The sequence below is a fragment of the Notolepis coatsorum genome (assembly GCF_963971535.1).
Source record: "Notolepis coatsorum genome assembly, chromosome: 1".
Taxonomy (NCBI): Eukaryota; Metazoa; Chordata; class Actinopteri; order Aulopiformes; family Paralepididae; genus Notolepis; species Notolepis coatsorum.
In genome coordinates, this window is record NC_140165.1 from 221,379,202 (window position 1) to 221,391,701 (window position 12,500).

The 12,500-nt window shown below is 44.8% G+C and overlaps 1 protein-coding gene across 1 annotated transcript in view; it reads right to left on the reverse strand.

Annotated features, from left to right (window-relative positions):
• veph1 (ventricular zone expressed PH domain-containing 1) overlaps positions 1-12,500 on the reverse strand; it is a gene marked incomplete at its 5' end in the record, with an annotated part of 371,113 nt that overhangs the window by 170,989 nt on the left and 187,624 nt on the right.

Below are 12,500 nucleotides of genomic sequence, written 5' to 3' on the forward strand. Positions count from 1 at the left end.
GTCGCCGTGGGAAGAGATAAAATAAAAAAATAAATCTGTGCACGGAGACCAGCAACAACAGAAACCCATTGGGGGGTGCGTCAGCTAGGTCGGGAGGTGACAGGGGGTGCACGGCCAAAAAAGTTTGGGAACCGCTGGTCTAGATCAACATTTCTCACAGTCTCATACATCCATCTTCTTTATTGTTCCTTCGAGCATGTGGGTCAGTTCAGGAGCGTGATCTGATATTGGCTACATTAAAAGAATTATGTGAACAGCCAAACAAAGAAAAACGGAAGATCTGAGAAATATATCGGAATTGAGTCGAGTGATGGTTGTGAGAGAGAGAACAAAATGAGAGAGGGAGGAAGAGTGGAGTGACATACAAAAACACAAACACACCAAGAGCTTGTGGCCACACCGACGTCACTCGTGTCATTCAAAGCTTCAACCAAGGCTTTTAAACGAAGCTTCTAACAAGTTCAAGTTCAAGTTTGTTTATTATTTGTCATAATAAAATACAGAATACTTTATGATGAAATGCTTGTTTCTGTATGAGCCCCTGAGTGTGCTACATACAGTAAAAAAAGTAAGTAAAAAAAAAAAGTTATTAACTCATTGGTGACCGAGTGAACTCGTTTTTGGATCCTTTGATCTTTTTCCTTTGATCCCCGTTCTAAACGATCATCCGGATCACTCTAGCTGTCGCTGGCTCATTTGCCTATGTTGGAATTGCAATGCCGATTGAATCTCACCAGGTGGCAGTATCGCCTACCTTTTGAACTCTGATAGAAAGGGATCAGTAGAGACAATGAATGAACTGGACTATCAAGACTCGCTCTGAGGGGGAGGAGCTCTTGCAAAGCGATCGCTAGCAGATCTGCTCGCCTCAAAACCTATAGTTTCCCGTAAACGCGTGTAATTACATATAAACGAGTAATCGCGATCGCCGATGGGATCATTGGAATTATTCTTTTTGGAGTACCTTCTGGCTAAGGTAAGGACCCCCTATGTCTATTTTACCGAACCTGAAACATGTTTCTGTAACGATCGCAGTGTCTTACTTTACCAGACCTGAACCAAGCGTTTTCTAACGATCGCATTTTCGGGGTAAGACTACTCCCCCCCCCCCCCCCCCCTTGATGATTTTGTGAACGCACATGTGTACATGGTATATACCTTTGATTTGGGAGTATTTGGGGTTTCAGGGGACCAACCAGAACGGTTTGGGCTTATTGCATATACTGCGTTTTATCTCGCGATCTATGGAAAATGACTGGATTATTTTGGAAATGGGCGATGTGTAGCGTGTAATAAACTACAAACTACAGTGTGTAGAAACAAACTCTTTTTTACATGTTGGACTAGAAATAGTGTCTGTCAAATGAGCCATACTATTGTCTCCATAGCTATAATATAGAATATACAATAGCTCCGCAAAGATAGTGAAATATCGTGAAAATGGTCAAGCAAAGCTGGCGCTAGACAGTGAAAGATGGGGAAAGCGTGTGGCACTTAATGAGTTAAGAAGTAAGTAAAAAGTAAGTAAAGGAATGTTCAGTCAATATACATATACACAATATACAATAAATGAGTAACAGTGAGGTACAATGCAGAAATTAGATGAGGTAAAAAAATTAGGGTAGGGTGCAAATGAGGTATGAATGTAGTGCAAATCTCTTTAATAATAGATAAATATAAAGTGTGTTAAAGTGTCTAAAGTGAGTAAAGTGAGTGGTAAGGTGAGTGTTTGTTTAAAGTGAGTGTTTGTTTAAAGTGAGTGTGTACATGTGGATGTGGAGTGTAGATGATGGGTTGTTACATATTGTCATTGAGCATCCTGATGGCCTGGGGATAGAAGCTCCTTCTGAGTCTTTCTGTACTGGCCACGAGACTCCGGTAGCGCTTGCCTGACCGCAGCAGTTCAAAGAGGTAGTTGTTTTGGTGACTAGAGTCTTTGATTATTCTCTTAGCCTTGGCCCTGCAACACTTGTTATAAATGTCCTGGAGAGTGGGAAGCCCACCTCCAATTGTGCGTTCAGCTGAACAGGCCACTCTCACTGTAGTCTGCTGCGGTCTTGTGCGGTGCTATTCCCAAACCAGGAGGTGATGTTACCAGTCAGGATGCTCTCTATTGTGCACAAGTAGAAGTTCTTGAGGATCTTCTGACTCACTTTGAACTTTCTTAGGCGCCTAAGGAAGTAGAGGCGTTGCCGTGCCTTCTTCACTACACTGTCAATGTGTGTGGTCCATGTCAATCCTCGGATATGTGGACTCCGAGGTACTTAAGGTACTGTTCACTCTCTTGACCGGTGCCCTGTCGATGCTGAGGGGGCTGTAGTCCCTGGCCCCCGACCTCCTAAAGTCCACAATCATCTCTTTCGTTTTGTTGATGTTCAGGAAGAGGCTGTTCTCCCGACTCGCAGAGGTCATAGTTCAAGCCCAGGTCCCTGAGCTTGGCTACGAGTTTGGAGGGGACTATGTTCAGCTCTCGTGACGTCATATGTTACGTCAACATATTTGGCCTCCTTTTGAATCAAACTGGCGCTGTTGCTTTACCTTGACGCCAGTACTCGCTGACGCTGATCTGTCGGACATCTGGACGGGTAGACAAAGTATAATTGGCTGCATGGACACACTCACTCACACGTGCAAAGGTTGATGACCTCTTGATGATGCGTTGCACTTGTGCTTTCCGCTCTCCACATTGGCAAAATGTCTCGTCCTTTATGGCAGTGTTTTCCTTTGAATGACTCGAGAACATTCTGTATTAGTGAAGCCTCGTCTTTATTCTGCAACTCCACTAAAAATGTCAACATGTGTGCCACGTTCAAATGTTGATTGGTCTCGTGTTGACAGACCCATCTCCACACTGCGCTTTAGAAGCATCTGGCAGAACCAGCACTAGGGAAAGAAACCTTCTGGGTTTGTTTGCATTCGCCAAACCAATCACAATCGTTTATGGCGGTGCTAAGCCCAAAATAGCGTTGAGGGAGAAATGTTTCTGTGTCAAAGGTTTACATCACGAGTGCAAGCTTGCTAGCTTGAAGACGGAGGTTTTGAAAATGGTAAAAGAAAATGGTAAAAGAACAGCAAGCGAAAGGGGGGGGGGATCCTGCGAGTCAGACTACATGTCGATTCAAGATTCAAATACCTTGCTTACAAAACTTGAGATTATTCAGTACAGCCCTGGCAAGAGACAAAGACGGCAGCGGGACAAAGTCAAAGAGACATTGGACATGAGGATTATGCGTGTGTTCAAACAATTGTTCACGGGCCGCCCCAGACAGTTTGCTCTCCCCGTCTATAACCTTGCCTAAATAAACACTACTAGAGCTGAACTGAATTAAACTGAGCAGAATTGTGGTGTGGAGTTGTTTTGGAAACGGGGTTAAAAGAGAGAGACCATGAATAACTTTCAAGTCAAAAGAGAGACAGAAATAGGCAAGTGATGAAAGGTAGATAGACACTGGTGAAACCCATGTATATATACACACACACCACACACACAAACACACACTGTACACATACTGTACACATAGTACACACACAGCAGCACACACACACACACACACACACACACACACACACACACACACACACACACACCACACACACACACACACACACACACACACACACAGTACAACACACACACACACACATCACACACACACACACACACAGTGCCGCCTGGGAGAAATGCGAGGCCCTGTGCGAGATTTAAACGCGAGCCCCCCCCCCCTAAAGGTGTAAATTAAAAAAAGAAAAAATTATATAATAAAAAAATATATATTAATATTATTGTTTAAATTTTTTTTCATACAGTCAACATATTCTTAAATAATAGCGCTGCCCGAGGCTGGGCATACAGTCAACATATTCTTAAATAATAGCGCTGCCCGAGGCTGGGCATGATACAGTCAACTGTCAACATATAGCAAGAGAGAGAGAGAGAGAGAGAGAGAGAGAGAGAGAGAGAGAGAGAGAGAGAGAGAGAGAGACAGAGACAGAGAGACAGAGACACACCACGGCGGGTGCAGCACAACAGAAGAGAGAGAGACAGAGAGACAGAGAGACAGAGAGACAGAGACCACGGCAGAGACCAAAGGCTAACGCTAGTTAGCCTTTAGCTAAGCTACTAGCCGACATGGCTAGCCCGACTGAACCACACGTTAGCACTCGATAACGTAGCTAACGCTAGTTAGCCTTTAGCTAAGCTACTAGCCGACATGGCTAGCCCGACTGAACCACACGTTAGCACTCGATAACGTAGCTAACGCTAGTTAGCTAGCGTTAGCTAATACTAGTTAGCCTTTAGCTAAGCTACTAGCCGACATGGCTAGCCCGACTGAACCACACGTTAGCACTCGCTAACGTTAGCTAACGCTAGTTAGCCTTAGCTAAGCTACTAGCCGACATGGCTAGCCCGACTGAACCACACGTTAGCACTCGATAACGTAGGTAAAGCTAACTAGCTGTCCCTGCCTTTAGCTAAGCCGACATGGCTAGCCTGACTGAACGTTCTAACATGCAACAACTTTCATCTTCAGTCCATCTGCCGAACGACCGTCCTCTTCGTCTTGGCTGGCATAACCTCCAATGCTGCACGCGCTCCCGTGGAAATAGTCAGACGCACGCCGGCCGACTGTACCTTACCTGTAACCCCTCCCCTCGTTGAAACCAATAGTATATCTGCTGCAGAGCCACAGAGCTCCAATAGTGTATCTGCAGAGCCACAGAGCTCCAATAGTATATCTGCAGAGCCCGGAACAAGTCAGACACATTCTACAAACGTGTCTAATGTGAAATATATAAGCATATAAGCAAAACTCGATTTTAGGTCTGTGATGAAAAAGGGCCTCGCGGGAAGGGGGCCTCGCAAAAATAAATAAATAAATAAAAATAATAATAATAATATTTTTTATTTTTTTTTGGCGAGGCCCCCCTTCCCGCGAGGCCCTGTGTGACCGCATGCACACCCCCTGAGGCGGCCCTGCACACACACACACACAACACAAACACACACACACATGCATACATGCACATAATATATATATATATATATATATACATATACACACACACATGCATACATGCACATATATATATATATATATATATATATATATATATATATATATATATATATATATATATATATATACACATACATACAGTATACACACACACACACACACGCTGCATACTCATCTGGTTACAGTTAGACTCTGATCTAATAGAATACACTGACCCGCCACAACATTTAGCGTGGTGTCTCCATACATTGATTCATTTACTCATCAACACATTAGCTGCTATCTAGAGCTCCAGGCTGAGATCCATTACATATTGGCTCACAATGTGGTTTCAGAGTCCTCTTTCTTTTTTCCTATAGAAAAAGGACATTCAAAACGTTCCACCAACCATCATAGAGGAAAATTGTTGGCTACGGTTGTTAAGTTTGTCTTCTCTACCAGCCAGCTTGGCAGGTATACCATGGTTTGGAATTTCAATAGTAATCAAATTTACATGTGAGATAATCAAAATTGTCTGGGAAATGTAGGAATCAAGAGAGTTGATAAGATGTTGCTGCAACAGCCAGAATGCGCTTAATACAATGACGAGATTATATATTCTAATGCAAGTGTCTCGCTTGCCTTGTCTATGAAATGATGTAATCAACCATCCAGCGTGACCGTTAGATGAACAGGTTCAACATGTGAATTGAGACACAGCATGTGATTGGCTGTAGGGGGCGTCGCCAGAGCGTGAACTTTAGGGTGTCTTGGCTCCCTTTAGGGAACATCCCACCCCTCTAAATGCTAACCGAACAAAGGGTAGTCAATCTTAGATGACGTCCTGACCTCTCCTGTGGTGTTCAGTAGGTCTCCATGTTACAGCTACACCTGGGACAACAGGAGACAACGGACCAGTGAGTTCAAACAATTCACTACTGAGTGCAGTGTTGAATATAGGGGTTGATGTCATTTATATGGGAGCACGTTTATCATATCATTAGAGTGGACAAACATTACAACATGATAGATTATTATCCGTAGGGGTTGTTCCTGGGTGTAACTTTGAGAAGGGAGACATTCCAGAATCTCTGCGGTCTCTCTCACTTCATGGGGTGTTACAAAGATATAGTCTTTCAGGTGATTTGAAAGGTAGTGCAAAGAGCATTAGGAGCAGATCTCCCCTACTCTTCCCTTAGTGTACCTTATACGGGTGGGTACTTAAATAGAGGCTAAAGAGGCGGCACGTGGTGTAATGGTTAACACTGTCGCCTCACAGCTAGAAGGTCCTGGGTTCGATTCCCGCTTGGGGACCAGGTTGCCGTGTTGCCAGGTACCCAGGTGGGGGTATCTCCCGGGCCTTTCTGTGTGGAGTTTGCATGTTCTCCCCGTGCTCGCAAGGGTCCCCCCCCCCCCCCCCCCCAATAAGAGAAACCCAATGGAAAAACATGCACAACAGATCGCTAACGCTGTCGCTTCCCTGACGAAGACGGACAGGAGCATTTGGATTGGTCCCCGGGTGCGGCCCATGCTGCAGCCCTGGGCCCTCATTTATCAACTTGACGTACGCACAGAATTGTGCTTAACCCGTGCGTACGACCATTTCTAAGCAAAGTGTGGGATTTATCTATTTGAACTTGTGCTTGACTTTGTGCGTATATTTAAGCACAGGTCGGACCATGCGTAGTTGGCGCCCGGTGGTAGAATATTTTTACAACGCGGAAATAAGCACTGACTGCGCTCCGCGTAACTCAACCCGTTATTATTTTGCGCATATATTGCAGAAATACGGGAAAGTTTTGATTATATTTAAAAAGGCTTTGCCATTGTTAAACGTAATAAGTGGAACCCCGAAGCTGTAAGCAGAATACAAGTCATATGAACACCCACGATATAAACGCATTGCAACGAGAACAGACAGAGGTTATTTGTTGAGTGTATGTGTATACAAAACCCTTGCAATAAATGTGTCTTAAATGAATGAAAAGCATACATGCTCTGGACACAGAGCATATATCGTGTGGGTGATATCATGACTTGTATTCTGTGTCAAAGCCTAAATCAAAACGTCCCCGTATTTCTGCAATCTATGCGCAAAATAATAACAAGTTGAGTTCTAACAAAGAACGTATTACATGCTGGTAGGCTGATAGAGTAAACTATGATATGAATATGAATATGATATGATATAAAGGTTTACTGGTCCGTCCGCAAGGATATCGAGGACTCGAGTTGGGGGACCCTGATGTAAACAAGACAAAAGTCTTTCTCTGGTCTGCATCCCCTTAACAATTGTGTGTATTGAGCCATACTGTATTGTACCCATTCTGCAATCTGTTAAATAAAGTTTTCATTCATTCAGCCATTAAATGCAATTTGAGAATATAGGCTAAAGCGACGTGTCATGTTTCCAAATAAGATTGGCCACAACGGAATGCTTTCTACTTCAATTTGTTGATTAGAATAGATTACCTCGCTCCGTTGAAACTTCACTGAGCTCAGCACACAGACATGATAATAATAATAACAACAACTATAATAATAATAGCTTCATTTTACATAGCGCCTTTCAAGAGACCCATGCAAGGTCGCTTTACATAGATGGGGGGGGGGGGGATAACAAAGTAATAAAGATAGTGGACAGACTATGTAAATATGATGATGGGATTCAAGTTCACGTTTTTATTGATCATAGGCATGCTGTCATAATCAAACATTCTAGAACATTTGTCGTCACAGATCATGTCATAATAGAACATAGGCTACATGGCATGGTCCATCGTGATATTGTGTAGACTGTTATTACTGTACCACCCATTGTGACAACAGCCTTGTGAGCTCCCGCACACAAACATGATGGAATTTGTATTGATCACATAGGCAGGCTACATCATACATGGCAGTGAGATTCATTGTTCTTGTATATGCTCTCGTATTATTGTTTATATAGGCTACCCAATACTGACATCAAAATAGATTGTATGCCTCTAGAAATCATATGCAGCAGGTAGAAAATTGACGGAAAATCCGTCGCGATTTGGAATAAAATTGAGGAGAACTTTAATCCCTGGGTATTAATCAAACAAAACGGAAAAAGGCAGTCATATTCCAGCACGGTCTTTATTAGTGTTTGCGCTGCCCAGGCAGCAATGGTTAATAGATATCATATCCGACATCACCGTACGTGTACACGTCTGTCAGCCTGTCTTAATAACACGCTTCCCTCGGTTTAGTCCATTTTTCCACATTTCATGGGGGTGTTCCATTACCATATATGGTTAATTGGGGCGGTTTTGGTATGCAAATACGTGAAAGTGTGCACGAGCCTCGGCGTAGGACCAAGGTGATATTTATCATGACAGGTGTGCGTAGGACCTGTGTACGCACGTGTGATAAATCCAGTTTTTTTTGTGCGTGCACACATTCTAAATTCTGTGCTTACGTGTGGAAATAGAACATTTTCTGAGGAAAATTGATAAATGAGGGCCCTGGTCTTCTCCTATTTAAGTCGTTCTACTATTACCCATACACACCCTACATACATGTTCATAGTAAGTTTTCACCATTCTCAATTCCTTGTTAGTGATCAGCGACATGTTGTCTGTCTATGTCATAATGTCATAGCTTTATGAGTTGTAAAATTGTCCATGAGTCCGGGACAGTAGTTTGTCTGATACATTTTAAATGCTTCCAAGGTGGCTCCAAGGTCAAAGGTCAAAGTCAGCAGGTGTCACATACAAGTCCATACAGCATTGGACAGCTGAGACCCTAAGGAATCATTTGACACCACTATATGTCAATATTGCATGTCAATTAATATGCAATACACTTGTTTAGAATCTCCCTATTCAGATGATTACATTTCTGAATATAGAGGCTTGGGACTGGCCCAGATCTTGGCCTTGAGAAGAATCATCGAGGAGGTGAAAAAGAACAACCTGACAGCGGTACTGTGCTTTATCGACTTCAAAAAGGCTTTTGACTCGATACACAGAGCCGTGATGATGAGGATACTCAAGGCCTACGGAGTCCCTCCCAATCTACTCCGGGCCATAGGGACCATGCACATGGGTACAAGGGCCAAGGTGGTAACCCCAGACGGCAACAGTGAAGAATTTGACATCCTGGCTGGAGTGATGCAAGGGGACACCCTTGCCCCCTTCCTTTTCGTCATAGTCCTCGACTATGCGCTCAGGAAGGCCATCAATGTGGATGGGAGCAGGAACTTGGTCTCACAATAACCCCAAGGAGATCGAGACGACACCCCGCCATAGTCTTAACAGACCTTGACTACGCGGATGACATCAGCCTGCTCTCTGACCACGTGGAGCAGGCACAGGAACTCCTGTGCAGAGTGCATGAGACGGAGTATGCCAAGGTTGGCCTTAGGCTAAATGCCAAGAAAATCGAGGTCATAATGTATAACATACTCCCGGATCATCCATCTCTAAGGACAACAGGAGGCTCTGCTCTAAAGGAAGTCGGTGATTTCAAATACCTGGGCTCGTGGGTCAACTCGTCCGAGCAAGACCTTAAAGGGAGGAAGGCGCTTGCGTGGAGGGCTCTGAATGGCATGACCAGTGTGTGGAAATCCAACCTCCCCCGTAAAATCAAGCTCAACTTCTTTCATGCAACAGTTGAGTCTGTCCTTTTTGTATTTTTTTTGTATTTTTTCTTTTTTATTATTTTTCAAACATAACATAAAATTAGACATACAAGCATTAACAGTAAACATCCAATGAAATCACCATTTAAATAAATGTAGTATACGAGATATACACAGAGAGTCTGTCCTTTTGTATGGCAGTGAATGCTGGACCTTGAAGCCCACCCTGCAGAAGTCCTTGGATGGGTGCTACACCAGAATGATGCGTGTGGTGCTCAACATCAACAGGGATGAGCATGTCACTAATGCAAACTTGTATGGGAGGGTGCTAAAGGTGAGCGATAAAGTGGCAGTCAGGAGAATGAGGCTGGCAGGTCACTGCCAGAGACACCATGAGCTGCCAACCAGCAAACTTGTGCTGTGGGAACCAACACACGGGCATCAATCACGAGGACGTCCCACATTAACCTACGTGGAGAGATGCGGGAACAGAATGCACCGGCGAGCTAGCCAGATGCATGGAGGATCGGGATGACTGGAAGCACCGATGGAGGGCCCGTCCGAGGACGACCTAGATAGAGATAGATAGACTGTCATGCCCCTCCAGACCTCCAGGGTTCCAGTCCACCTTAATCCTCGTTTATCCCACTCTATCCCTACCCAGCTACTCTCCCTCTCTCTGAGTACAGGATGCCTATTGCTTAATAACAGCGGAGCAGTGCTGCCGTTGCTTCCACGTTTTCCCTGATTGGCTGCGACACGCCCTGCGGCAGGCGCGGCAACCGCAGAGCGGAGCGGCAGAGCTTGCGGCATTATGTAACCGCCCTAATCCGCCATGATTTTCATTCGAAGCTCAGCTCACCTGGCAGCGCAGCGGTCCTGCGGTCCGTTGTTGACAAGTTCGAATCCCATACATTTTTTTTTAACGTGAATTCTTTCGCCGGTTAAGGTTAGGCATGGTTAAGGTTAAGGTTAAGGTTAGGCATTGTTTCGGAGTTGGTTAAGGTTAGAACGGTTAAGTTTAGGCGCTGTTAAGGAGCTGGTTAAGGTTAGCGTTTGTCTTAGAGAATGGCAATAGACAGCCTATTTCCGCACGGCCGCTCTCCCGCGTTGCCGCGGTCACATGGTCAAATTGTCACATTCTTGCACTCCTCCGCTGTTAGAAAGCAACACGCGTACAGGATGGGGTGCAGGTGTGTGACACCAGATGAGCAGCTGATTGACATCTACCAGCTGATTACCATTCCTATTTAGACCTGGCTCAGATGTCATGAGGCTGCCAGATCGTAGTTCCTTATTGCCAGTCAGTCCGTATTCTCTTGCCTTGTCTCATGTCAGTCCGTGTTCTATTTGCTTTACCTAATGTTTCCTGTCCTCCTTTGCTCACAGTTCGTTACCTGGCTTCACACCCTGTTCCCGCGTCGTGGATCCCTGTGTATGACCACTGCGTGCCTGACCACTCCGTGTGTATCCCTGGACCGTTTGAGAACCCACTCCTGGCTATGACCGCTCGTCTGACTACCCTGCACTCGCTCACTCCCTGGACAGTTTGAGAACCCGCTCCTGGCTACGACCCCCCCGCTCGTCTGACTACCCTGCACTCGCTCACTCCCTGGACAGTTTGAGAACCCGCTCCTGGCTACGACCCCCCCGCTCGTCTGACTACCCTGCACTCGCTCACTCCCTGGACAGTTTGAGAACCCGCTCCTGGCTACGACCCCCCCGCTCGTCTGACTACCCTGCACTCGCTCACTCCCTGGACAGTTTGAGAACCCGCTCCTGGCTACGACCCCCCCGCTCGTCTGACTACCCTGCACTCGCTCACTCCCTGGACAGTTTTTAGAACCCGCACCCGGCTACGACCCTCCGCTTGTCTGACTACCCTGAGACTCGTTCACTCCCTGGACTACCTAGAGACCTGGTTTCAGTATTCTTCTTTTCCAGTTAAATACACCGTCATTTGAGTTTTCTCTGATTAACATCGTCTCTGCCTGTTTGTGTCTGCATCTGTGTTCTGGTTTAGTTAAACTATTACAGGGACATTATATATACCTAATGATAACCATTGCTATGCTCAATTATGTATCATAAGATGTTGCAGCAATTATTTGGGTTGATGCCATTTGTTACACAGATTTGTTGTAATTTTTTAACCATAAACATGGTAACAACAATCCCTCCAAAATACTCCATTAGTTAAGACACCATGAGGAACACCTTTGAACCGTTCATGCTTCGATTTGGTATCAAACGCTTTTGACATCTGGAGATTTGTGCAAGAATCCCCCCCCCCCCCCCCCTTTTTCCCAATATACCTAGGCATGCTATATATCATCCAACTGGCCCATGTTTCTAGTTTATGGTTGTAAAGTTCTATGAGACTGTGATTATCCTAGAGGTCTCACTATAATTAAATGGTTACTGTGGTTGAGTAACAGCGTCACACGTGAGTACAGCAAGGCTCGCTGGATCCACAGGGGTCTCTGCTCAGACCCCATGTGTGCAATTTCAAGACTGCTTAGGGACCACAGACAGAGGCAAAAATAACACATTTTGTATTACATGCAAAAACACTGCATGGTTGTCCTGAAGCTGCATGGGATTGGCAAAAATCGGGGATGTCTGTAAAGGGGACATCGTTTAAAGGGGGGCTTAAAAAGAATTCCTGGGCTCTTCATAGGATATGGAGGAAATGGAGAGAGAGAGAAAGAAAGAATGAGAGACAGACAGAGGAAGAATGAGTGTGCAGGAATTTGTGTCCAAGTAAAAATGTACAATTTGTGTGTGTGTGTGTGTTGACTTGTACCACTGTGTCATTAATCAAGCCACATCTGACTGTAATCTAACTGCTCAATTCAAGAGGTTACACATATTTACTCCCCCTTTCTTTCTTTCTT